The sequence below is a fragment of the Rhinolophus sinicus genome, linkage group LG03, assembly GCF_036562045.2.
Source record: "Rhinolophus sinicus isolate RSC01 linkage group LG03, ASM3656204v1, whole genome shotgun sequence".
NCBI lineage: Eukaryota > Metazoa > Chordata > Mammalia > Chiroptera > Rhinolophidae > Rhinolophus > Rhinolophus sinicus.
The window spans coordinates 108,952,264-108,976,873 of NC_133753.1; the positions used below are offsets into that span (position 1 = coordinate 108,952,264).

A 24,610-nucleotide genomic window follows, 5' to 3' on the forward strand; every position below is an offset into this window, starting at 1 on the left:
TTACAGGCCTATCTCAAGAAACAAGAAAACTCCCAAATAAATAACCTCATGTTACACCTTAAAGAACTAGAGTAAGAAGAACAAGTAAAACCCAAGGTCAGCAGAAGAAAGGAAATAATAAAAATTAAAGCAGAAATAAATGAAATAGAGAACAAAAAGACAATAGAAAAAATTAATGTGACAAAGAGCTGGTTCTTTGAAAAGATTAACAAAATTGACAAACCCTTGGCTAGACTTACTAAGATAAAAAGAGAGAAGACACTGATTAACAAAATCAGAAACGTAAAAGGGGAAGTTATCACAGACACCACAGAAATACACAGGATCATCCAAGAATACTATGAAGGACTATATGCCACCAAATTCAACAACCTAGAAAATATGGACAAGTTCTTAGAAACATATAGCCTTCCAAGGCTGAACCATGAAGGACTGGAAAATCTAAACAGACCGATCACCAGTAACGAAATTGAATCAGTCATCCAAAACCTTCCCAAAAGCAAAAGTCCGGGACCAGATGGCTTCACTAGTGAACTCTACCAAACCTTCAAAGAGGATCTAATACCAATCCTGCTGAAACTCTTCCAAAAAATTGAAGAAGAGACAGTACTCCCTAACTCATTTTTTGAGGCCAACATTTCCCTAATACCAAAACCTGGTAAGGACAGCACAAAAAAAGAAAACTACAGACCAATATCTCTAATGAATACCGATGCAAATATCCTAAATAAAATTCTAACAAATCGAATACAACAATGCATTAAAAAGATTATTCATCACGACCAAGTGGGGTTCATCCCCAGGGCACAAGGATGGTTCAACATCCGCAAATCCATCAATGTGATACATCACATAAACAAAATAAAGGACAAAAATCATATGATTATATCAATTGATGCAGAAAAAGCATTTGACAAGATACAACATCCATTTATGATTAAAACACTTAATAAAATGGGTATAGAAGGAAAATACCTTAACATAATAAAGGCCATATATGACAAGCCCTCTGCTAATCTCATAATTAATGGAGAAAAGCTGAAGCCCTTTGCTCTACGTTCAGGAACACGACAGGGATGTCCCCTATCACCTCTGCTTTTCAACATCGTGTTGGAAGTCCTTGCCAGAGCAATCAGGCAAGAGAAAGAAATAAAAGGCATCCAAATTGGGAATGAAGAAGTTAAATTATCACTCTTTGCAGATGACATGATGCTATATATAGAAAACCCTAAAGACTCCACCAAAAAGCTATTAGAAACAATCAATGAATACAGTAAAGTTGCCGGCTACAAAATCAATGCACAAAAGTCCATTGCCTTCCTATATACTAACAATGAAATCTCAGAAAAAGAAATACAAAAAACAATTCCTTTTGCAATTGCAGCAAAAAGAATAAAATACCTAGGAATAAACTTAACCAAGGATGTGAAAGACCTATATGCTGAAAACTGTAAGACATTTTTGAAAGAAATTGAAGAAGACACAAAGAAATGGAAAGACATTCCGTGCTCATGGATTGGAAGAATCAACATAGTTAAAATGGCCATATTACCCAAAGCAATATACAGATTCAATGCAATCCCCATCAAAATCCCAATGGCATATTTTAAAGAAATAGAACAAAAATCATCAGATTTGTTTGGAACCACAAAAGACCCCGAATAGCCAAAGCAATCTTAAGAAAAAAGAACAGTAATGGAGGTATCACACTTCCTGACTTTGGCTTGTACTACAGGGCTACAATAATCAAAACAGCATGGTATTGGCAGAAAAACAGACACATAGACCAATGGAATAGAATTGAGAACCCAGAAATAAAACCACATAAATATGGACAGATAATTTTTGACAAAGAAGCTAAAAACATACAATGGAGCAAAGACAGCCTCTTCAATAAATGGTGCTGGGAGAATTGGATAGCCACGTGCAAAAGAATGAAACTGGACTGCTTTTTGTCACCATGTACCAAAGTTAATTCAAAATGGATCAAAGACTTAAGCATAAGACCTGACACAATAAATTGCATAGAAGAAAACATAGGTACTAAACTTATGGACCTTGGGTTCAAAGAGCATTTTATGAACTTGACTCCAAAGGCAATGGAAGTAAAAGCTAAAATAAACGAATGGGACTATATGAAACTTAAAAGCTTCTACACAGCAAAAGAAACCATTGACAAAATAAAGAGGCCACCAACTGAATGGGAGAAGATTTTTGCTAACAGTGCCTCCGATAAGGGACTAGTATCCAGAATATACAAGGAACTCATGCAACTCAACAACAAAAAAACAAACAACCCAATTGAAAAATGGGCAGAGGACTTGAAGAGACATTTCTCCAAAGAGGACATACAAATGGCAAATAAACATATGAAAAAATGCTCAACATCACTAATCATCAGAGAAATGCAAATCAAAACCACAATGAGATATCACCTCACCCCAGTCAGAATGGCTATCATCAACAAGACAAATAGTAACAAATGTTGGAGAGGCTGTGGAGAAAAAAGAACCCTCATACACTGTTGGTGGGAATGCAGACTGGTGCAGCCGTTATGGAAGGCAGTGTGGAGGTTCCTCAAAGAATTACGAATAGAATTGCCATATAACCCAGCAATCCCTCTCCTGGGTATCTACCCAAAAAATCTGAAAACATTTAGAAATAAAGACACGTGTGCTCCAATGTTCATTGCAGCTTTGTTTACGGTGGCCAAGACATGGAAACAACCAAAATGTCCTTCGATAGATGAATGGATAAAGAAGTTGTGGTACATATACACAATGGAATACTATTCGGCAGTGAGAAAAGATGATATAGGAACATTTGTGACAACATGGATGGATCTTGAGAGAGTAATGCTGAGCGAAACAAGTCAGACAGAAAAAGCAGAGAACCATGTGATTTCACTGATATGTGGTATATAAACCAAAAACAACAAAAGAACAAGACAAACAAATGAGAAACAGAAACTCATAGACACGGACAATAGTTTAGTGGTTGCCAGAGGGTAAGGGGGGTGGGGGGGGAGGTGAGGGTAAGGGGGATCGAATATATGGTGATGGAAGAACTGACTCAGGGTGATGAACATACAATGGGATTTATAGATGATGTAATACAGAATTGTACACCTGAAATCTATGTAATTTTACTAACAATTGTCACCCCAATAAATTTAATTTAAAAAAAAAAAAAAAAAAAGATCTGAAACCATAAAATTCCTAGAAGAAAATATAGGAAGAAACTTCACAGACATTACCCGGAGTAAGATTTTTACTGATATATCCCCTCGCGCGAGGGAAGTAAGAGGAAAAATAAACATGTGGGATTACATCAAACTAAAAAGCTTTTTCACAGCAAAGGAAACCATCAATAAAACAGAAAGGGATCCTACTGAATGGGAAAAGATATTTGCCAATGATATATCTGATAAGGGGTTAATATCACAAATTTATTAAAAAACTCACTCAACTCAACTCCAAAAAAACAAACAACCCAATTAAAAAATGGGCAGAGGACATGAAGAGACATTTTTCTAAAAAGGACATACAGATGGCAAACAGACACATGAAGAAATGTTCAACCTCACTAACCATCAGAGAAATGCAAATAAAAACCACAATGAGATACCACCTCACCCCAGTCAAGATGGCTATCACCAATAAATCAACAAACAACAAGTGCTGGCGTGGATGTGGAGAAAAGGGAACGCTGGTGCACTGTTGGTGGGAATGCAGATTGGTGCAGCCACTATGGAAAACAGTTTGGAGGTATCTCAAAAATCTGAAAATGGAACTACCTTATGATCCAGCAATCCCACTCCTAGGTATCTATCTGGAGAAATCCAAAACTCCAATTCAAAAATCTTTATGCACTCCTATGTTTATTGCAGCACTATACAAAATAGCCAAGACCTGGAAACAACCGAAATGCCCATCGGTAGATGACTGGATTGAGAAACTGTGGTACATTTATACAATGGAGTATTACGCAGCCATAAAGAAGAAAGAAATCTTACCATTTGCAACAACATGGATGGACCTAGAGAACATTATGTTAAGTGAAATAAGTCAGACAGAGAAAGACAAATACCATATGATCTCACTTATATGCGGAATCTAAAGAAAAGAATAAGTGAATGAACTAATCAGAGACAGTTTTGGAAACATGGAGGAAAAACTGAGGGTTGCTAGAGGGGCGGGGGGGTGGGGATAAGGGGAAGGTGAGAGGTTTAGAAAATAGTCGGTAACCACAAGATGGTCATGGGGTTTTGAAAATTAATTTGGGGAACGTACAGAGGGATAGTGGATGGGGGGAGGGGGGTTCACACAGTGTAAGGGATATAAATGATAAGCGTCTAAGTTTTGCTTTGTCTTGTGCACCTGAAACTAATTAAAAAAAAAATACCAGCAACCTTGGTGTTATTAGGACCACACTCTAATCAACTGAGCTAACTGGCCACACCCCAAAAAAATCTGATTTTAAAAATGGCCAAAAAAATGGCCAACACTCTAATCAACTGAGCTAACTGGCAACCCCACAAAAAAATCTGATTTTAAAAATGGCCAAATAACTTGAATAGATATTTCTCCAGAGAAGACACAAATGGCCAACAAGCATATGAAAAGATGCTCAACATTACTAATCATAAGAAAAATGCCGATCAAAACCATAATGGGATATCACCTCACACACATTAGAATGGCCACTATGAAAAGAATAGAAAATAAAGTGTTGCTGAGGATGCAATGAATTTGAAAACCTTGTGTACTAGTGGAGGAATATGAAATACGGCAGTCATTATGGAATACAATATGGAGGTTCCTCAAAATTGTTTTTAAAAAAATCACCATATGATCCAACAATCTCAGTTCTGGGTATATATCCAGAAGAATTCAAAGCAGGATCTTGAAGAGATATTTTACACCCATCTTCATTGCACATTATTCACAATAGTCAACAGGTGGAAAGAATCCAAATATCCATCAACAGACGAATTGGTAAAGAAAATGTGGTGTACCTTTTCTGATGGTGGACACCCACGAGTAAGCATCATTAAAGTCTCCCCACCCACGCTCATCATGTCTAAGTCGTCTCCCAAAGAGTCCGAACAGCTGCGGAAGGTCTTCATCAGAAGTTTGAGCTTTGAGACAACCAGTGAGAATCTGAGGAGTCAGTTTGAGCAATGGGGAATGCTCAGAGACTGTGTGGTGATGAGAGACCCAAACACCATGTGCTCCAGAGGCTTTGGGTTTGTCACCTATGCCACCATGGAGGAGGTGGGTGCAGCCATGAAGGTAAGGTCACACTAGGTGGATGAAGAGTTGTGGAAAAACAAGGCCGTCTCAAGAGAAGATTCTCAAAGACCTGGTACCCACTGTGGAAAAGATTTTTTTTAATTAAAGTCTATTGGGGTGACAATTGTTAGTAAAGTTACATAGGTTTCAAGGGTACAATTCTGTGATGCATCATCTATATGTCACATTGTGTGTTCACCACCCAGAGTCAGCTCTCCTTCCATCACCATATATTTGATCCCTTTTACCCTCATCTACCAGCCCCTCACCCCACCCTCTGGCAACCACTAAACTATTGTCTGTATCTATGAGTTTTTGTTTCTTCATTTTTTTGTCTTGTTCCTTTGCTGCTTTCAGTTTTATATACTACATGTCAGTGAAATCATGTGGTTCTTGACTTTTTCTGTCTAACTTATTTCGCTTAGCATTATAATCTCAAGATCCATCCATGTTGTCGCGAATGGCACTATCTCATCTTTTCTTATGGCAGAATAGTATTCCATTGTGTATATATACCACAACATCTTTATGCAATCATCTATCGAAGGACATTTTGGTTATTTCTTTGTCTTTGCCAGCCAGCATAAATAAAGCTGCAATGAACATTGAATCACATATATCTTTGTGGATAAATGTTTAACAGATTTTTTGGGTAGATACCCAAGAGAGGGATTTCTGGGCCATATGGTAATTCTATTCTTAATTTTTTTTTAAAGATTTTATTGGGGAAAGGGAACAGGACTTTATTGGGGAACAGTGTGTACTTCCAGGACTTTTTTCCAAGTCAAGTTGTTGTCCTTTCAAACTTCGTTGTGGAGGGTGCCGTTCAGCTTCAAGTTGTTGTCCTTTCAGTCTTAGTTGTGGAGGGCGCAGCTCAGCTCCAGGTCCAGTTGCCATTGCTAGTTGCAGAGGGCGCAGCCCACCATCCCTTGCGGGAGTCGAGGAATCGAACTGGCAACCTTGTGGTTGAGAGCCCACTGGCCCATGTGGGAATCGAACGGCCATCCTTCGGAGTTAGTAGCACTGAGCTCCAACCGCCTGAGCCACCAGGCAGGCCCTATTCATAATTTTTTGAGGAACCTCCACAGTGTCTTCTGTAACGGCTGCACCAGTCTGCATTCCCACCAGCAATGTATGAGGGTTCCTTTTCTCCACAGCCTCTCCAACACTTGTTACTATTTGTCTTGTTGATGATAGCCATTCTGACTGGGGTGAGGTGATATCTCATTGTGGCTTTTATTTGCATTTCTCTGATGATTAGTGATGTTGAGCATTTTTTCAGATGGTCTATTGGCCATCTTTGGAGAAATGTCTCTTCAGGTCCTCTGCCCATTTTTTAATTGGATTGTTTGGGTTTTTATTTTTTATGTTGAGTTATACGAGTTCTTATATATTTTGGATATTAGCCCCTTATTGGAGGCGCTGTTTGCAAAAATCTTCTCCATTCGGTTGGTTGCCTGTTTATTTTGTCAGTGGTTTCTTTTGCTGTGCAGAAGCTTTTTAATTTGATATAGTCCAATTCATTTATTTTAGTATGTCTTTGAAGTCAAATTCATAATATCCTCTTTGAACCCAAGGTCCACAAGTTTAGTACCTATGTTTTCTTCTATGCAGTTTATTGTTTCAGGTCTTATGTGCAGGTCTTTGATCCATTCTGAATTAATTTTGGTACATGGTGACAGATAGCAGTCCAGTTTCATTCTTTTGCATGTGGCTTTCCAATTCTCCCAGCACCATTTATTGAAGAGGCTGTGTTTTCCTCATTGTATGTTTTTAGCTTCTTTGTCAAAAATTATCTGCCCATGTTTATGTGGATTTATTTCTGGGTTCTCAGGTCTATTCCATTTGTCAGTGTGTCTGTTTTTCTGTCGATGCCATACTGTTTTGATTATTGTTGCCCTGTAGTACAAGCTAGTCAGGGAGTGTGATGCCTCCAGCATTGTTCTTTTTTCTTAGGATTGCTTTGGCTATTTGGGGTCTTTTGTAGTTCCATACAAATATGGTAATTTTTTGTTCTATTTCTTTAAAAACGCCACTGGGAATTTGACGGGGATTGCATTAAATCTGTATATTGCTTTGGGTAATATGGCCATTTTAACTATGTTGATTCTTCCAATTCATGAACATGGAACATCTTTCCATTTCTTTGTGTCTTCTTCAATTTCTTTTAAAAATGTCTTATAGTTTTCAGTGTATAGGTCTTTCACATCCTTGGTTGAGTTTATTCCTAGGTATTTTATTATTTTTGTTGCTATTGAAAAAGGAATTGTTTTTTGTTTGTTTCTTTTTCTGAGGTTTCACTGTTCGTATACAAATGCAATGGACTTTTGTACGTTGATTTTGTAGCCGGCAACTTTACTATATTTGTTTATTGTTTCTAATATCTTTTTGATGGAGTCTTTAGGGTTTTCTACATATAGCATAATGTCATCTGCAAAAAGAAACAATTTAACTTCTTTGTTCCCTATTTGGACAACTTTTATTCCTTTGTCTTGCCTAATTGCTCTGGTTAGGACTTCCAATACTATGTTGAAAAGCAGAGGTGATAAGAGACAGCCCTGTCGTGTTCCTAAACGTAGAGCAAAGGGCTTCAGTTTTTCACTGTTAATTATGATATTAGCTGAGGGCTTGTCATATACGGCCTTTATTATGTTAAGGTATTTTCCTTCTATACCCATTTTATTAACTGTTTTAATCATAAATGGATGTTGTATCTTATCAAATACTTTTTCTGCATCTATTGATATAATCATATGATTTTTGTCCTTTATTTTGTTTATGTGATGTATCACATTGATCGATTTGCATATGTTGAACCACCCTTGTGCTCCTGGGATGAACCCCACTTGGTTGTGATGTATAATTTTTTTAATGCATTGTTGCATTTGATTTGCTAAAAGTTTGTTTAGGATTTTTGCATCTGTAATCACAAGAGGTATTTGGTCTGTAATTTTCTTTTTTCATGTTATCCTTACCAGGTTTTGGTATCAGAGCAATGTTGGCCTCATAAAATAAGTTAGGAAATATTGTCTCTTCTTCAAATTTTTGAAAGAGTTTGTGTAGGACAGGTATTAGATCCTCTTTGAAGGTTTGGTAGAATTCACTAGTGAAGCCATCTGGTCCCGGACTTTTGCTTTTGGGAAGGTTTTGGATGACTGATTCAATTTCCTTACTGGTTATCGGTCTATTTAGATTTTCTAATTCTTCGTGATTCAGACTAGGAAGGCTATATGTTTCTAGGAACATATCCATTTTTTTCTAGGTTATTGAATTTGGTGTCATATAGTCCTTCATAATATTCTTTGTATTTCTGTAGCATCCATAGTAACTTCCCCTCTTTCATTTCTGGTTTTATTTATGTGTGTCCTTTCTCTTTGTATCTTAGTGAGTCTAGCCAAGGGTTTGTCAATTTTATTAATGTTTTCAAAGAACCCGCTCTTTGTTGCATTATTTTTTTCTATTGTCTTTTTGTTCTCTATTTCATTTAGTTATGCTCTGATTTTTATTATGTCCTTCCTTCTGCTGACTTTGGGTTTCATTTGTCCTTCTTTCTCTAGTTCTTTAAGGTGTAACATGAAGTTATTTATCTGGGATTTTTCTTCTTTCTTGACATAGGCCTGTAATGATATAAACTTTCCTCTGAAAACTGCTTTTGCTGCATCCAAAAAAGTTTGGTAGGATGTATTTTCAATCTCATTTGTTTCTCTGTACCTTTTGGTCTCTCCTCTAATTTCTTCTTTGACTCGGTTGTTCTTTAAAAGTATGTTGTTTAATCTCCACATATTTGTGGTTTTTCCTGCTTTCTTTTTGCAGTTGATATCCCATTTCATAGCCTTGTGATCAGAAAATATGCTCGGTATAATTTCAATCTTCTTAAATTTGCTGAGGCTAGTTGTATGCCCCAACATATAGTCGATCCTTGAGAATGTTCCATGTACCCTAGAAAAGAATGTACAGTCTAATGTTCTAGGAGGAAGTGCTCTATAAATGTCAATTATGACCATTTCATCTACTGTGTCATTTAGGGCTACAATTTCTTTATTTATTTTCTGTTTGGATGATCTATACATAGCTGTCAATGATGTATTTAGGTCCTCTTCTATAATTGTGTTTTGGTCAATTTCTCCCTTTAGTTCTGTTAGTAGTTGCTTGGTATATTTCGGTGCTCCATGATTGGGAGCATAAATATTGATGATTGTTATGTCTTCTTGTTGTATAATCCCCTTCACCATTATGAAATGTCCATCTTTATCTCTTGTTACTTTTTTTTATCCTGAAGTTTGTTTCATCTGATATCAGTATAGCTACACCTGCTTTTCTCTTTTTAATACCATTTTCTTGGAGTGTTAATTTCCACACTTTCACTTTGTCCTTGTAGCTGAGATGTGTCTCATGGAGGCAGCATATGGTTGGGTTTAGTTTTTGATCCAATCTGCGACTCTGTGCCTTTTTTATATTGAGTTCAGTCCATTTACTTTTAGGGTGATTATTGATATGTGAGGATTTCCTACCATTCTATCTTTGGTTTTCTGGTAGAACTGTGTCTCTATTGTTTCTTTGCCTTTTTGTTGCTGTCTACTATTTCAGTGTGGTGGTATTCTATGATTTTTCCTCCTCTGTTTCTTCTTTTTTGTGTGTTATATACTTCAGTTCTGGAATTTTTTTGAGTGGTTGTTGTCACACAGCAGCATGCCTGTCTGTCCCCTCGTATCTGCCCCTAAAAAGAAAGAAGAGTCTGTGAGACTATTTCTTTCACGGGCATTGCTTCACCTTTATGCCATCTCCTTGTTTGGCCCCAAAGGATGGCTGGCTAGCCAATGATGGGTAAGATTCCTCAAGAAAGGAACAATCTAAGACAGGCACAGTCGTGTGGGGACCATCAGGAGAATTCACGGGGGTTGATAGAGGTGGGCACAGCCCTCTACCTTCCCCCATCTAAGGAGAGTTTCTGCCTCTGTGGCTGTATTCCTTGCCACAACCTGCTTGGGAAGTGATTCTAGATGTGATAACATCAGTTCTCCATCTCAGTAAGTTTTCAACATAAAGGTTTTGTCCCCTGGGGAGATACAAACAATAATGATTTATACATCATGGGACTTTCGACAGGCAATGTGATTGGTTTGAACCAGTTTTCTGGTATGGTGTATGAGACTCACAGACCCTACAAAAAACAATGCTACTTCCTTGTATGTGCATCAATAAAAGCCACAAGTGTGGCCCGATTCGGGGCTCTCAGGCCTTTGAGGCTGTGAGACCCTTGGCCTCTGTTTCAAAACTTCCTTGATTTGTTTCTTTCTTAACCCTTCACCGCCCCATCTCAGTTTCTCACTGCCTGTGTTGCAATGGACGCAACAAGTGGTTACCATTAAGTTTATGTAAAAGAAAGTTTTATATTTAGAGTATTCCATTTTCGCAGCATGTTTACTTTCTCCATATCCCTGTACCACTTCAGACCTTTACTTTCTCCCCTTTTATGTTTTTATTGTCACAAATTATCCCTATTTATGCTGTGAGTTGATTTCTGCACTGCAGGAGCAAGTTGTCTTTTTCCTTTTTTAAGTTTATTCCCTTCTTCTTTAACCTGTATGTTATCTTTAAGTGTAGTGTCTTATTTGGTAAAATGTTCATGTCCTGCTTCTGTGTGTCTGTTCGTAATACTACTCATGGTTTTGTATTCTTTTGTTTTTTTGTTTCAGGTCAAACAACCTCCTTCAGTATTTTTTGTAGTGCAGGTCATGTATTAGAAAATTCCATCAGTTTTGGGATGTATGGAAAGGTCTTTATTCCTCCTTCATATCTAAGGGATATGTTTACTGGATGGATATGTTTATTTGGCTCATAATATCTCTCTTTCAATAGTTTGAATATTTGATTCCACTCCCTCTTGCCTTGTAGAGTTTCTGCTGAAAAATCTGATAATAATCTAATGGGCTTTACTTTGCAGATTACCGTCTTCTTTTCCCTGGCTGCCTTGAGGATTCTTTCTTTGTTGTTAATTTTTGACAGCTTCAATACAATGTGCTTTGGAAAAGGCCTGTTGGTATTGAGGTAATTAGGTGTTCTATTTGCTTCTTGGATTTGAGGATCCAGTTCTTTCCATAGGTTTGAGAAGTTCTCACTTACTATTTGTTTGAATATACTCTCTGTTCCCTTTTCCCTTTCTTCTCCTTCTGGTATGCCCATTATTCTTGTATTGCTCTTTCTGATGGAGTCAGAAAAGTTCTTGTAGAGTTCTTTCACTTCTTTTAACTCTCAAGTCTCTCTCTTCTTTCATCTGTGTCATTTCCAGATTTCTATATTCTATGTCACTGATTTTTTCCTCTATCTGGTCAGCTGTATTACCTAAGCTAGCTATTTCATTCTTCATTTCTTTTACTGAGTTGTAAATCTCCAGAAATTCTAGTTGGTTCTTTTTTAAAATTTCAATCTCTTTGGAAAAATGTTCTTTTTTTTTCTTCTTTTATTGTGTTTCTGAGTTCATCAAACTGCCTGTGCATTTTCTTGCATCTTGTTGAGTTTTTTCAGAACTGCAATCTTAAATTCTCTGTCATTTAAATCACATATTTCCATATCTTTACGTTTATATTTTGGAGACTTTTCATTTTCTTTCTGAGCTGTCTTGTTACCTTGCTTATTCATGGCAATTAATGAATTATTATTTCTCTTCCTGGGCATCTACAGGAATAGGTTCTGCAACAGGTTTATAGGAAGAGGTCTTTCTTTTGTTTTCCAGTAGGTATTGGAAGAATGCTTTATTTTCTCTCTGAGTGCAGCCTTTTATTCTGTCTCATGCTGTAGTGTTATATTTTCTCTGCACTGTTCTGACTTCTCACACAGTGGGGGCGATTCCCTGGAAGGTGGGCTTCACTTCTGTGAGCAGGTCTCCTTGGTGTCAGGACATTGCCTCCGTGGGGGGATGTGGAGAGCTTCTGAAGTTCTGAATTTCTTCCTGCATCAGATTCAGGGCCAGTGTGTTTTAGTGGCTCTGTTTATCCCTGCAGGGATCCACCCAGATAGGTGTGGACAGGGGTGGGTTGGGTTGTGAGAGGTGGCCCAGAGCAATGGCAGCGACCACCTTCACAGCCAGTTCTTCACCCAAGGTTCCCTCCTTTTCGCCGGAACTAATTGGCTTGCGAGTCTGTGGCTGCGGCCACAGTTCTCAGAACTGCAAATATTCTGTTCTTTTGATCTGATACTGCTACCTTTCCACTTCTAACACTGGGCAGGTGGGAGTGGGGCAAGCTCTGTGAGGATGGGGAGGGGGCGGCTAGGCTCCATGCCTATGCCTTCTATCCTCTGCTTGGCAGTGAGGGCTTACACCACCATTCTCATCCTGCTTCCCTGTCTTTACTCCGAGGTCTCTGCCATGAGCGTTGGGTTCAGCCGTGTTATATGCTGATCCCTCAGGACTGTGAACCATAAGGGGAGCCCTAGCCATCTGAATTCTTCCCTCTCCCGCAACTGCGATAGCTCCAGAATGCAGGGAGCATGGAGCTCGATCTGCATCCTGCGTCCATGCAGCCTGCATCTCTGTACTTCCCCTTTCCCTCCTCCCCTGCTTGCCCAATTTGCCCACCTTTAGATGATTTCAATTGCGCGTCTCTTTGTCTTGCCTGTCTGCTGCACAGGGAGTCCTTTGTGGAATTGTAGATGTTCAATTTGTTGTAAATTCCAGAGGAGAGCTCAAGAGGCTCACATCATGCCACCATTTCTATTAAAAAAAAAGATTTTTGTTGGTGGTATTAAAGAAGACACAGAAGATCATCACCTAAGAGATGATTTTGAACAGTGTGGGAAAACTGAAGTGATTGAAATCATGACTGACTGAGGCAGTGGCAAGAACATAGGCTTTGCTTTTCTGACCTTTGATGACCATGACTCTGTAGGCAAGATTGCCATTCCAAAATACCATAGTGTAAATGACCACAACTGTGATGTAAGGAAAGCCCTATCTAAGCAAGAGATGGCTAGTGCTTCGTTCAGTCAAAGGGGTTGAAGATGTTCTAGAAATGTCGGTGGTGGTTGAGGTGGTGGTTTTGGTGGGAATGACAACTTGGTTGTGGAGGAAACTTCAGTGGTCGAGGTGTCTTTGGTGGCAGTCGTAGTGGTGAAGGATATGGTGGCAGTGGGGATGGCTATCATGGATTTGGTAATGATTGAAGCAATTTTGGAGGAGGTGGCCCTGGTTACCCTGGAGGAAGCAGAGGCTGTGGAAGTGGTGGACAGGGTGATGGAAACCAGGACAGTGGCTATGATAGGAGTGGCAGCTATGACAGCTCTAACAACAGAGGAGGTGGAAGCAGCTTTGGCGGTGGTTGTGGAAGCAATTTTGGAGGTGGCGGAAGCTACAGTGATTTTGGTAATTACAATAATCAATCTTCAACTTTTGGGTCTATGAGAGGAGGAAACTTTAGAAGCAGGAGCTCTGGCCCCTATGGTGGTAGAGGCCAATACTTTGCCAAACCACAAAACCAAGACAACAGTTCCCCAGCTAGACTCATTATATGCACTTGAAAACAGATTCTTATTTTTCTCCTCAAGACCTCCTACTCTTTCATCATTCACATCAAACCAATCATCACAGACTTTATTGATCCTATCTTCTAAGAAGGTCTGGATGCATTCTCCTCAATTCCATTGTAATCATCTGGGCTATTGCAACTGAAATTGCTGAGTGCAATGTGTGACAATTATTAAAACCTTAGTAAATAGTAACTGACAAATTTCCTTCCTTCCTCTCTGTTTCTCTCCCTCCCTCCTTCTTTCTTTCTCTTCCCATCTTATCCATTGTCCATGCTGCCACCAAAGTTATTGTTCTAAACTGCAAACTTGGATCCCTTATGGTCTCTAAGAAAATTCAATCTTTTTTATTCCCGTTTCTTCCACCTTCCCCTCTTCCACTCTGGTTCAAGCCATTGTTCTTGCACTCCCCATGGCTGAGGCAGTCGTCGCCAGTTGTCAGTTGGTCGCTCACAGCAGCTCTCACCAGCTGCCAGCTGTTCATGATGGCTGCTGCTGGCCACCAGCCACTCATGGCATCCTCCAGCAGCCCTGCTCCAGGGAGAGCTGTTGTTCACAATCTTAGCTGTAGAAGGCTCAGCTCACTGGCCCATGTGGGAATCCAACCGCTGGCCTTCGGCGTAAGGAGCATGGCATTCCAACTGCCTAAGCCACCGGGCATTCCCTAAGTTTATTTCCAGGTATTTTATTCTTTTTGTTGCAACTGCAAATGGATTTTTAATGTCTTTTACTGAAATTTTGCTGTTATTATATAGTAACACAATGGACTTTTGTACATTGATTTTCTATCCTGCAACTTTACTGTGTTTGTTTATTGTTTCCAGTTGATTTTTTTATCCTGCAACTTTACTGTGTTTGTTTATAGTTTCTAATAGTTTCTTTGGTGGTGTCTTTAGTGTTTTCTACATAAAAAATCATGTCATCTGCAAAAAGTGACAATTTGAATTCTTCATTCCCAATTTGGCTGCCTTTTATTTCTTTCTCTTGCCTGATTGCTCTAGGTAGGACTTCCAGCACTATATGAATAACTGGTAAGAGTGGGCATCTCTGTTTTGTTCGTGATCTTAGAAGAAAAGATTTCAGTTTTTCACCATTGAGTATAATATTAACTGAGGGTTTGTAGTATGTGGCCTGTATTATGTTGAGGTACTTTCCTTCTATACCGATTTCATTGAGTAATTTAATCATAAATGGATGCTGTATCTCATCAAATGCTTTTTACAGCATCTATTGATATTGTCGCATCCAGTGCAACACGGGCAGTGAGGGTGCAAGAAGGGGCGGTTTGGGTTAAGTTTTTAAGAAAGAAACAAACAGAGACTTAATGCAGTTAAATCTCTCAGAAGGCCAGGGGTCTCTCAGTCTCAGAGGACTGGAGCCCTGAATAAGGCCGACTGAAGGTTTTTATTGAATAGGTATACAAAAACAAGAAAGTAACATTGTTTCTTACACGGTCTGTGAGACTTATACATCATAGTAGAAAAATGCTTATTCCAATCACCCTTTATCTATAAACAGCTGAAGTACAAGGTCCCATAATGTCTTACCTAAGGTATGTACCTTTTCAGGGTCAAGTCTCTCATATTGTAACAGCTCCGTTGAGCTAAGTGGAGAGAACTGATCTTTGTTGTCCTCATGACTTCTCTCACAAACAGGTGCCAGGGAAAAGCCAGAGCCAGCAACAGCTTTTCCCAGGCAGGGGGAAGGGGAGGCAAGGCTCCTCCCCATATTTTTCTAAGGCAGCTCATTGGGGGTCCCCACTCGGTTCCGCCTGGCTTAGGTTGTATCTCCCGTGAGCTATCTTACCCGTCTTTGGCTGCAAACCATCTTTTGGGGATCAGACAGAGAGACACAAGGTGTAAACATAAGGATGGAACAGAGTCCCAGAAAGGCACAGTCTCACAGACTCTTCTTTCCTTAATGAAAGACACGGGGGTCAGTTGGCTAGGCTGTTGTGTGACTACATGATATGATCATATAATTTTTATCTTTTATTTTGTTGCAGTTGTGTATTGTGTTATATTGATCTATTTGCATATGTTGAACCATCCTTGTGTTCCTGGAATGAACCCCACTTGCCTGTGATGTATCATCTTTCTAATGTAGTGTTATCTTCACTTTGCTAGTATTTTGTTAACATTTTTGCATCTAGAGGCCAGCCCGGTGGCTCTGGTGGTTGGAGTGTTGTGCTCCTAAGGCCAAGGTCACCGGTTCTATTCCCACATGGGCCAGTGAGCTGCGCCCTGTACAGCTAAGATTGTGAACAGCAGCTCTTCATGGAGCTGGACTGCCGTGAGCAGCCGGAGATTGGCATAAGCTGCCGTGGGCTGCTGTGAGCTGCCACGGGGTGCTGAGTGCTGCCACGGTGGCCGGTGGCAAGAGTGAGTGGCCAGCAGCCGGCTGCCGTGACCTGCTATTAGCAGCCAACCAACGACTGGCAACCGACTGCCCCAGCCGGGGGAGCGCAAGGCTCACAATACCAGCATGGGCCAGGGAGCTGTGTCCTACATACCTAGACTGAGAAACTAGGGCTTGAACTGGAGTGGGGTGGGGGATGCAGAAGAAGGAGGAAAAAACAGAAAAAAAAAAAAAAAAACCAAAAAAGATTTTTGCATCTATACTCATCAGAGATATTGGTCTGTAATTTTATTTTTTTGTGTGTTCTCCTTGCCAGGTTTTGGTATCAGAGTAATGTTGGCCTCATAAAGCGAGTTAGAATTATTGCCTCTTCAATTTTTTGGAAGAGAGTGAGAAGAATAGGTATTAAATATTCTTGAATGTTTAGTAGAATTCACTAGTGAGACCATCTGATCCTAGACTTATTTTGAAGAGGTTTTTGGTAATGTTTTCCATTTCCTTAGTGTTGATCAGTCTATTGAGATTTTCCAGTTTTTCATGATTCAGTCTCGGAAGGTTATATATTTCTAGCTTATCCATTTCTTCAAGGTTATCAAATTTGGTGGCATATAGCTTTTCATAGTTTTTTTTCTTTTTCAAGTTTCACATTTATTAATCAGAGTAAACCCCAACATACATTAGGAGGGGAAATATTTCCTGGTTAAATGGCAAATTGTGCAGATGGATTCTGGAAGGCCTTCCATATAAGCAGCTTTATAGTGAATATTACATGTAGAAATCTGGGCCTTCTTTCTTAGTTTGCTGTAATCTACATTCACTGAGTAGAACTTGTACTGATCATTGGGACCAGTTTATTCCAGGGTTCCGAGTTATTCTTTCTGTCCCAACAGACATCTGTAATGAACAATGCTAAGCACAATATATACAGTGCAACTCCAGTAACTCCAGCTCCAATAAATACAAGGAGGGGGATCAACCTTGGATGCTTCTTGGCCTGACTGAGGATTTGGTGGAGGCTGGTTGCAGCAGAGGCCTTGGGTCTGGAAGCAGAGAAAAAACAAAACTGTAAGGCCCAGGAGCATGTAATTTCTGCCTAAAGTATTCTTTATAGTCTTTTGTATTTCTGTGGTGTCCTTTGTAAGCTCTTCCCTTTCATTTCTGATTTTGTTTGTTTCATTCTTTTCTTTCTTACTCTAGCAAGAGGTTTGTCAATTTCATTAATCTTTTCAAAAAACAAACTCTTTTTTGTATTAATTTTCTATTGTCATTTTATTCTCTATTTCATTTAATTCTACTGCAATTTTTATTATTTTTTCCTCCCACTGATTGTGGGCTTCATGTGTTCTTCTTTTTCTAGTTCTTAAAGGTGCAATGTTAAGTTGTTTATTTGATATTTTTGATTCTTGAGGTAGATTTGTAATGATATACACTTCCCTCTTATTACCACTTTTGCTGTATCCCAAAATCTTTGACAAGTCATATTGCCATTGTCATTTGTCTCTACATATCTTTGGATGTCATCTTTTATTTTCTCTTTGACCTAGTCATTGTTTCATAGCATGTTGTTTAATCCCATATATTTGTGTTTTTTCCCACTTTATTTTTTTGTTTGATTTGATTTAATAAAGTTTCATTTTTCAAAACCTACAGTTGGTGGTACCTGTTTTTCATGCATCTTCACCAGCAGCTGGGGCATCCCCATCCTTGGTGTTTCTGGTGTAAATTACTTGAGCTTGGTACTTTGAAACTAATTTAATAAGTCCTTTACTAAGGAGCTCCTGAATGGTTGCCCTGGCCAAGGAACCACGGATATTCAGTCTCTCAGAGACAACAGCTGGGGTTATAAGCTTATAGTTGGGAACTTCCTTACAGAGTTTGTCATATGTCACTTTGTCAAACAAGACTAGGTTATTGAGCTTGTCCTGAACTTTGCCTTTGGGCCACTTCTTCTTTTTGGCCTTGCCTCCAGATTTGTTCACTGAGTCTTTGTCTTTCTTGGCCGACTTTCCAGCATCTTTCTTCTTCTTGTCGTCTTTGGGCGGCATGGCAAAGTACGGACAGCAGAGTCTACGATTGCAGCTTCGCCAAGATGTCGGACAAAAAGCCCCACTTTATTTTTGCAGTTGATTTCCAATTTCAAAGCATTGTAGTCATAGAACATGCTTTGTATGATTTCAATCTTCTTAAATTTCCTGAGGCTAGTTGTGACCCAGATATGGTCTATCCTTGAAAATGTTCCATGTGCACTAGAGAATAATGTGTTCTGGGATGACAGGCTCTGTAAATATCAATTATGTCCATTTGGTCTAATATGTCATTTAAAGCTGATATTTCCTTATTGATTTTCTGTTTCGATAATCTATCCATTGCTGTCAATGGAGTATTTAGGTTCCCTACTATTATTGTGTTTTTGTCAGTTTCTCCATTTAATTCTATTAGTTATTTTATATGTTGGTTCTCCCAAATTGAGTGCATATATACCAATCAGAGTTATGTCTTTTTGATGTATTGTCTCCTTTATCATTATAAAATATCCATCTTTTTCTCGTTACCTTTTTTATCATGAAATCTATTTTCTCAGATATAAGTACAGCTACACTCACTTTTCTGTGGATGCCATTGGCTTGGAGTATCATTTTCTACCCCTTCACTTTGAGTCTGTTTGTCCTTGCAGCTGAGATGTGTTTCCTGAAGGCAGCATTTAGTTCAGTTTTGTTTCTTGATCCAACCCACTACTCTGTGTCTTTTATTGGTGAGTTTTGTACATTTGTGTTTAGGGTGATTTGATATATGAGGATGTAATATAGCCATTTTACATTTTGTTTTCTGGTAGCTCTGTGTCTTCATTGTTTCTTTTCCCTTGTGTTTCTGTCTGTTATTTTGGTTTGGTGGTATTCTATTATTTCTTTTTCCCCTCTGTTTCCTCTTTTTTTATGTTATGTGTCAGTTCTATATTTTAATTTTTGTGGTTACCATTAGGGCTTATGCAAAAGAAAGTTTCATATATACAGTAGTTCCCATCTGCATGCATTTATCTCCATTCCCATCTGCAAATTCAGACATTTACCTCCACTCATTTTATAGTCTTGTTGTCAAAAATTGTCTGTTTTTAATGTTGTGAGGTCATTTCCAAATTGGAATAAATAGTTTTACTTCTTTTTAAATATTTCCACCTCCCATAACCTTTATGCTATATTTAAGTATATATTAACCTATTCTGAACAAGTGTGGCAATTTCCTGCTTTTGTCTGCTTGTTAATTATCTTACTCATAGTTTTGTATTCTTCTGTATTTTTGTTTCAGGTAGAAGAACACCCTTCAGTATTTCCTGTAATGCTGATCTTGTGGTGGTAAATTACATCAGCTTCTGTATACCTTAAAAGTCTTTGTATCTCCTTCATATTTAAAGGATACATTTCTGGATATATTATTCTTGGCTGGTGATCTCTCTCTCTCCCTAGCTTATAGGGTTACTGCTGAAAATCCCAGGATAATCAAATGGTGTTTCCTTTCTAGGTTACAGTCTTCTTTTCCCTGACTGCTTGAGAATCCTTTCTGTGTCATTAATTTTTCAGTTTTAATATGTGTTTTGGAGAAGGTGTTTTTGGATTGAGATAATTAGTTGTTCTGTTTGTTTCTTGGATTTGAGGATCTAGTTCTTTCCATAGGTTTGGGAAGTTCTTGTCAACTATTTGTTTGAATAGGCTTTCTGTTTCCTTCTCACTCTCTTCTCCTTCTGATATACCCATTGTTCTTATATTGCTCTTTCTGATGGAGTCAAACAGTTCTCATAGCATTCTTTTTATTATTATTATTATTACTCTCAAATCTCTCTCTTCTGCCATCTGCATCATTTCTAGATTTCTACCTTTGATACCACCAATTCTTTCCTCTATCTGGTCAGCTTTATTTCCTAATCTTTCTAGTTCATTCTTTGTCTCTTTCATTGAGTTCTTCAGCTCCAGAATTTCTGTTTGATTCTATTTTATAGTTTCAGTCTCTTCAGTAAAGTACTCCTTTTGTTCATTGATTTTATTTTTGAATTTATTAAACTGCCTTTCTGAGTTTTCTTGTATTGCATTGAGTTTTTTTCAGAACTGCAATCTTGAATTCTCTGTCATGTAAATCACATATTTCCATGTCTTTAAGCTTATTTTCTTTCTGAGCTGCCTCGTTACCTTGGTTATTCATGGTATTTGATGGATTATTACTCTGCCTAGGCATTTATGGGACTGAAATCTGCTTTTTTTGAAAGGTGACCTTTCTCTATTTGACAGGTTGATAAGAAGAGTTCTTTCTTTCCTTTTCCAATAGGTAGCACTAAAGGACAACTTTTTATTTTATCTTATTTGCACTGCCAGGGCTTCAGGAATCTCTGTGGGGTGGTGTCACCTCAGCCGTGGAAAGTGCCCTCTATTGCCTGGGGAGGTGGGCATCCTTTCTGTGGCATGGTCACCTTCAGTCTCAGGGCACCAGCCCTGTGGGGGATGTGATGAGTGAAGGGGTTCTGAGCCTGTGACATCCCAGCGCTGCCTCCTGCAACTAGATGCTGACAGCAGTGCTGTACTATCTGAGGTGCTCCTGGTGCCTCCACTGGGCTCTGCTGTGATGGTTGGGGGGCGGAATGGGCTGGGAGAGGCCAGATCATGCATTTGTGGCTTTGTTTTCCTCCCAGTCTGGTGGCTACTAGACCAGAGCTGCCCCACCCCTGTCTTTCCACCCATCACTAGAATTAGCTGCAATGTGTGACTGCTACCTAAGCTTCAAGTGAGGTGAAACAGATACCAGTCCTTCAGCCCCAGACAGGTTAGAATGTTGCAAATAAGTGTGCTTTGCTTCCTCTGGTTCAATGTGGGGGGGGGGGGGGATTTGGAGCTGCACTGCTGCCTCCTCCAGACCAAGACCATTACTGTGCCCTGGAAGGGGTGAGTCAAGAGCAAGTAAAAACAACATGAAATGTTCTGTTGGAATGTGACGTTTTATTTGTTTTGTTGCTTTAGACATGTGACTGTCTTCCAGAGCTCCTAGAGGGTTACTTTAGCCTGTTTCTGGATGTTGTGTGTGGGAACAAGAGCTTAGAGCTTCCTAGTTCATAATTTTGCTCAGGTCAGTTTTGCTGTCTGCATTTTGATCTTTGCTCAGATGCTGCCTCCTCAAAAAGACCTTCCAAGCCCTTTGTCTGCAATATCACATTTGTGACATTCCCATGCTTCATATTTCTTAATTGTACTTATTACCAAGAGAGATCATATGTTACATATTTTTTATTGTCTGCATCTTTACACTAGAATATAAACTGCATGAGAGCAGTGAACTTTCTCCTGAAAGTCTAAAACAATACCTGGCATTTGAAAATATTTATTTGTAAAGATAAATGTACCTCTACGTTCATTGCTGCATTATTCACAGTAATCGAGACATGGAAACAACCAAAGTGTCCTTCAAGAGATGACTGGATAAAAAAGATGTACTACATATACCCAATGGAATACTACTCAACCATCAGAAAAGGTGAAATACTGCCACATGGGACAACATGGATGAAACTTGAGAATGTCATGCTAAGCAAAATAAGTCAGATGGAAAAAGTCTAGAACTACATGACTTCACTCATATGTGGGATATAAAATGGAAAGCAACAAAAGAATGAGACAAATGAAGAAAAACTCATAGACACAGACAATGTGACAATGTGGTTACCAGAGGGAAAGAGGGCTGTGGGGAGGTAAAAAAGGATAAAAGGGGTAAAAAATATGGAGAAAGAAGGAGATTTGACTTTGGGTGGTGAACACCCAAATATAGATGATGTATTATAGAATTGTACACTTGAAACCTATATAATTTTATTAACTAATGTCACCCCAATACATTTAATACAATTAAAGAAAACATAATCATTATACCATGATCACACTAACCACCCTACACAACTATTCTTTAATTTCAAATATTCTACTCCAAATTTCCAATTATCTTATCTGTGCTCATTGTGTTTTAATTTGCATTTTTCTAATGATTAGTGACATTGAGCATTTTTTCATATGTCTGTTGGCAATCTCTTTTAGGAGGAAGGTCTATTCAGGTCTTTCTTTTATCTACTTTTAAGTAATCTCAAATCCTGCCCCAAAAAGAAGAAAAAGAGGTGCTTTTATGACAGAAAGTTAAATCATTGCTACTCATCACAAAACCCTTTAGAACACCACCTCAGTCATCTATTGATGGGCATTTCAGTAGTTTCTATATCTTGGCTACTGTGAATAGCACTGCAATAAACATAGGGGTGCGTATATTTTTTTGAATTAGTGTTTTGGATTTCTTTGGATAGATAATAAGGAATGGAATTACTGGATCATAAGGTAGTTCCATTTTCAATTTTTTTATTTACCTCCATACTGTTTTCCATAGTGGCTGCACCAATCTGCAATCCCACCAGCAGTGCACCACAGATCTCTTTTCTCCACATCCTCACCAGCACTTGTTGTTTGTTGATTTATTGATGGTAGCCATTCTGACCAGTGTGAATTGGTATCTCATTGTGGTTTTTATTTGCATTTCTCTAATGATTAGTGATGTTGAGCATTTTTTCATGTTTATTGGCCATCTGTATGTCCTCTTTAGAGAAATGTCTCTTCATGTCTTCTGCCCATTTTTTAATTGGGTTGTTTTTTTTGTCTTTTTTGTCTTTTTTTTTTTTTGGTGTTGAATTGTATGAGTTTTTATAAATTTTGGATATTAACCCCCTATCAGATGTATCATTGGTAAATATCTTTTCTCATTCAGTAGGATGCCATTTTTGTTTTATTGCTGTGAAAAAAACTTTTTAGTTTGATGTAACCTCACATTTATTTTTCCTTTTGCTTCCCTTGCCCAAGGGGACATATCAGTAAAAACATTACGAAGGGTAATGTCTGCAAACTTACTTCGTGTATTTTCTTCTAGGAGTTTTATGGTTTTGAATCATTTCAATCTTTAACCCATTTTGAATTTATTCTTTTTTTTTTTAATTAAATTTATTGGGGTGACAATTGTTAGTAAAATTACATAGATTTCAGGTGTACAATTCTGTATTACACCATCTATAAATCCCATTGTGTGTTCATCACCCAGAGTCAGTTCTCCTTCCATCACCATATATTCGATCCCCCTTACCCTCATCTCCCACACCTACCCCCCGCCCCCCTTACCCTCTGGCGAATTTATTCTTGTATATGGCATAAGAGGGTGGTCCAGCTTCATTTTTTTGCATGTGCCTGTCCAGTTTTCCCAGTACCATTTATTTTATAGACTGTCTGTACCCCAATGTAAATTCTTGCTGCCATTGCCATAGACTAAATGACCATACAGGCATGGATTTATTTCTGCACTTTCTATTCTGTTCCATTGATCTATGTGTCTGTTTTTATGCCAATACCATGCTGTTCTGATTACTATAGCCTTGTAGTATGATCTGATGTCAGGTAGCGTGATACCTTCCACTTTGTTCTTATTTCTCAAGATTGCCATGGCTATTCGGGGTCTTTTATGGTTCTATATAAATTTTGAGATTATATGTTCTAGTTCTGCAAAACATACCATGGGTATTTTGATAGGGATTTCATAGAAGCTATAGATTACTTTGGGTAACATGTATATTTTTATTATATTAGTTCTTTCAATCCATGAGCATGGTGTGTTTCTTCTTATTTCTATCTTTTTTAATTTCCCTCTTCAATGTCTTATAATTTTCTGAGTACATTCATGTCTTTTCCTTACTTGGTTAAATTTACTCTTAAGTATTTTATTGTTTTAGAAGCAATTGTGAATGGGGTTGTTTTCTTAATTTCTCTTCCTATAATTTCTTATTGGTGTTTATAAATGCAACTGATCTGAATACTATTTTTGTATATCCTGCTACTTTACTAAATTCATTTATCAGTTTTAAAAGTTTTTTGGTGGAGTCTTTGGGATTCTCTGTATATGGTATCATGTCATTTGCATATAATGACAATTTTACTTCCTCCTTTCTTATTTTAATGCCTTTTACTTCTTTTTCTCATTTGATTACTGTGTCTAAAACTCCAAGAATGATGTTGAATAAAAGTGGTGAAAGTGGGCAACTTGTCTTGTTCTTGATGTTAAGGGGAATGCTTTTAGCTTTTCTCCCATTGAGTATGATGTTAACCGTGGGTTTGTCATATATGGCCTTTATTATGTTGAGTTATGATCCTTGTATTCCCACTTTGCTCAGAGTTCTTATCATAAGTGGATGCTGGATTTTGTCAAATGCTTTTTCTGCATCTTTGATATGACCATTTGATTTTGATTTTTCATTTTGTTCATGTTTTGTGTCACATTGATTGATTTGCAGATATTGAATCAACCTTGCATACCAGGAACAAATCCCACTTGATCGTAGTATATGACCTTTTTAATGTATTGCTGAATTCTGTTTGCCAATA

At 38.3% G+C, this 24,610-nt stretch overlaps 2 pseudogenes; one reads left to right on the forward strand and one right to left on the reverse strand.

The window, feature by feature from the left end:
• Positions 1-4,786: 4,786 nt before the first annotated feature.
• LOC109438908 (heterogeneous nuclear ribonucleoprotein A1-like 3) lies at positions 4,787-13,808 on the forward strand (annotated as a pseudogene).
• A 4,031-nt stretch (positions 13,809-17,839) lies between these two features.
• On the reverse strand, positions 17,840-18,218 carry LOC109438911 (small ribosomal subunit protein eS25; annotated as a pseudogene).
• Positions 18,219-24,610: the final 6,392 nt, after the last annotated feature.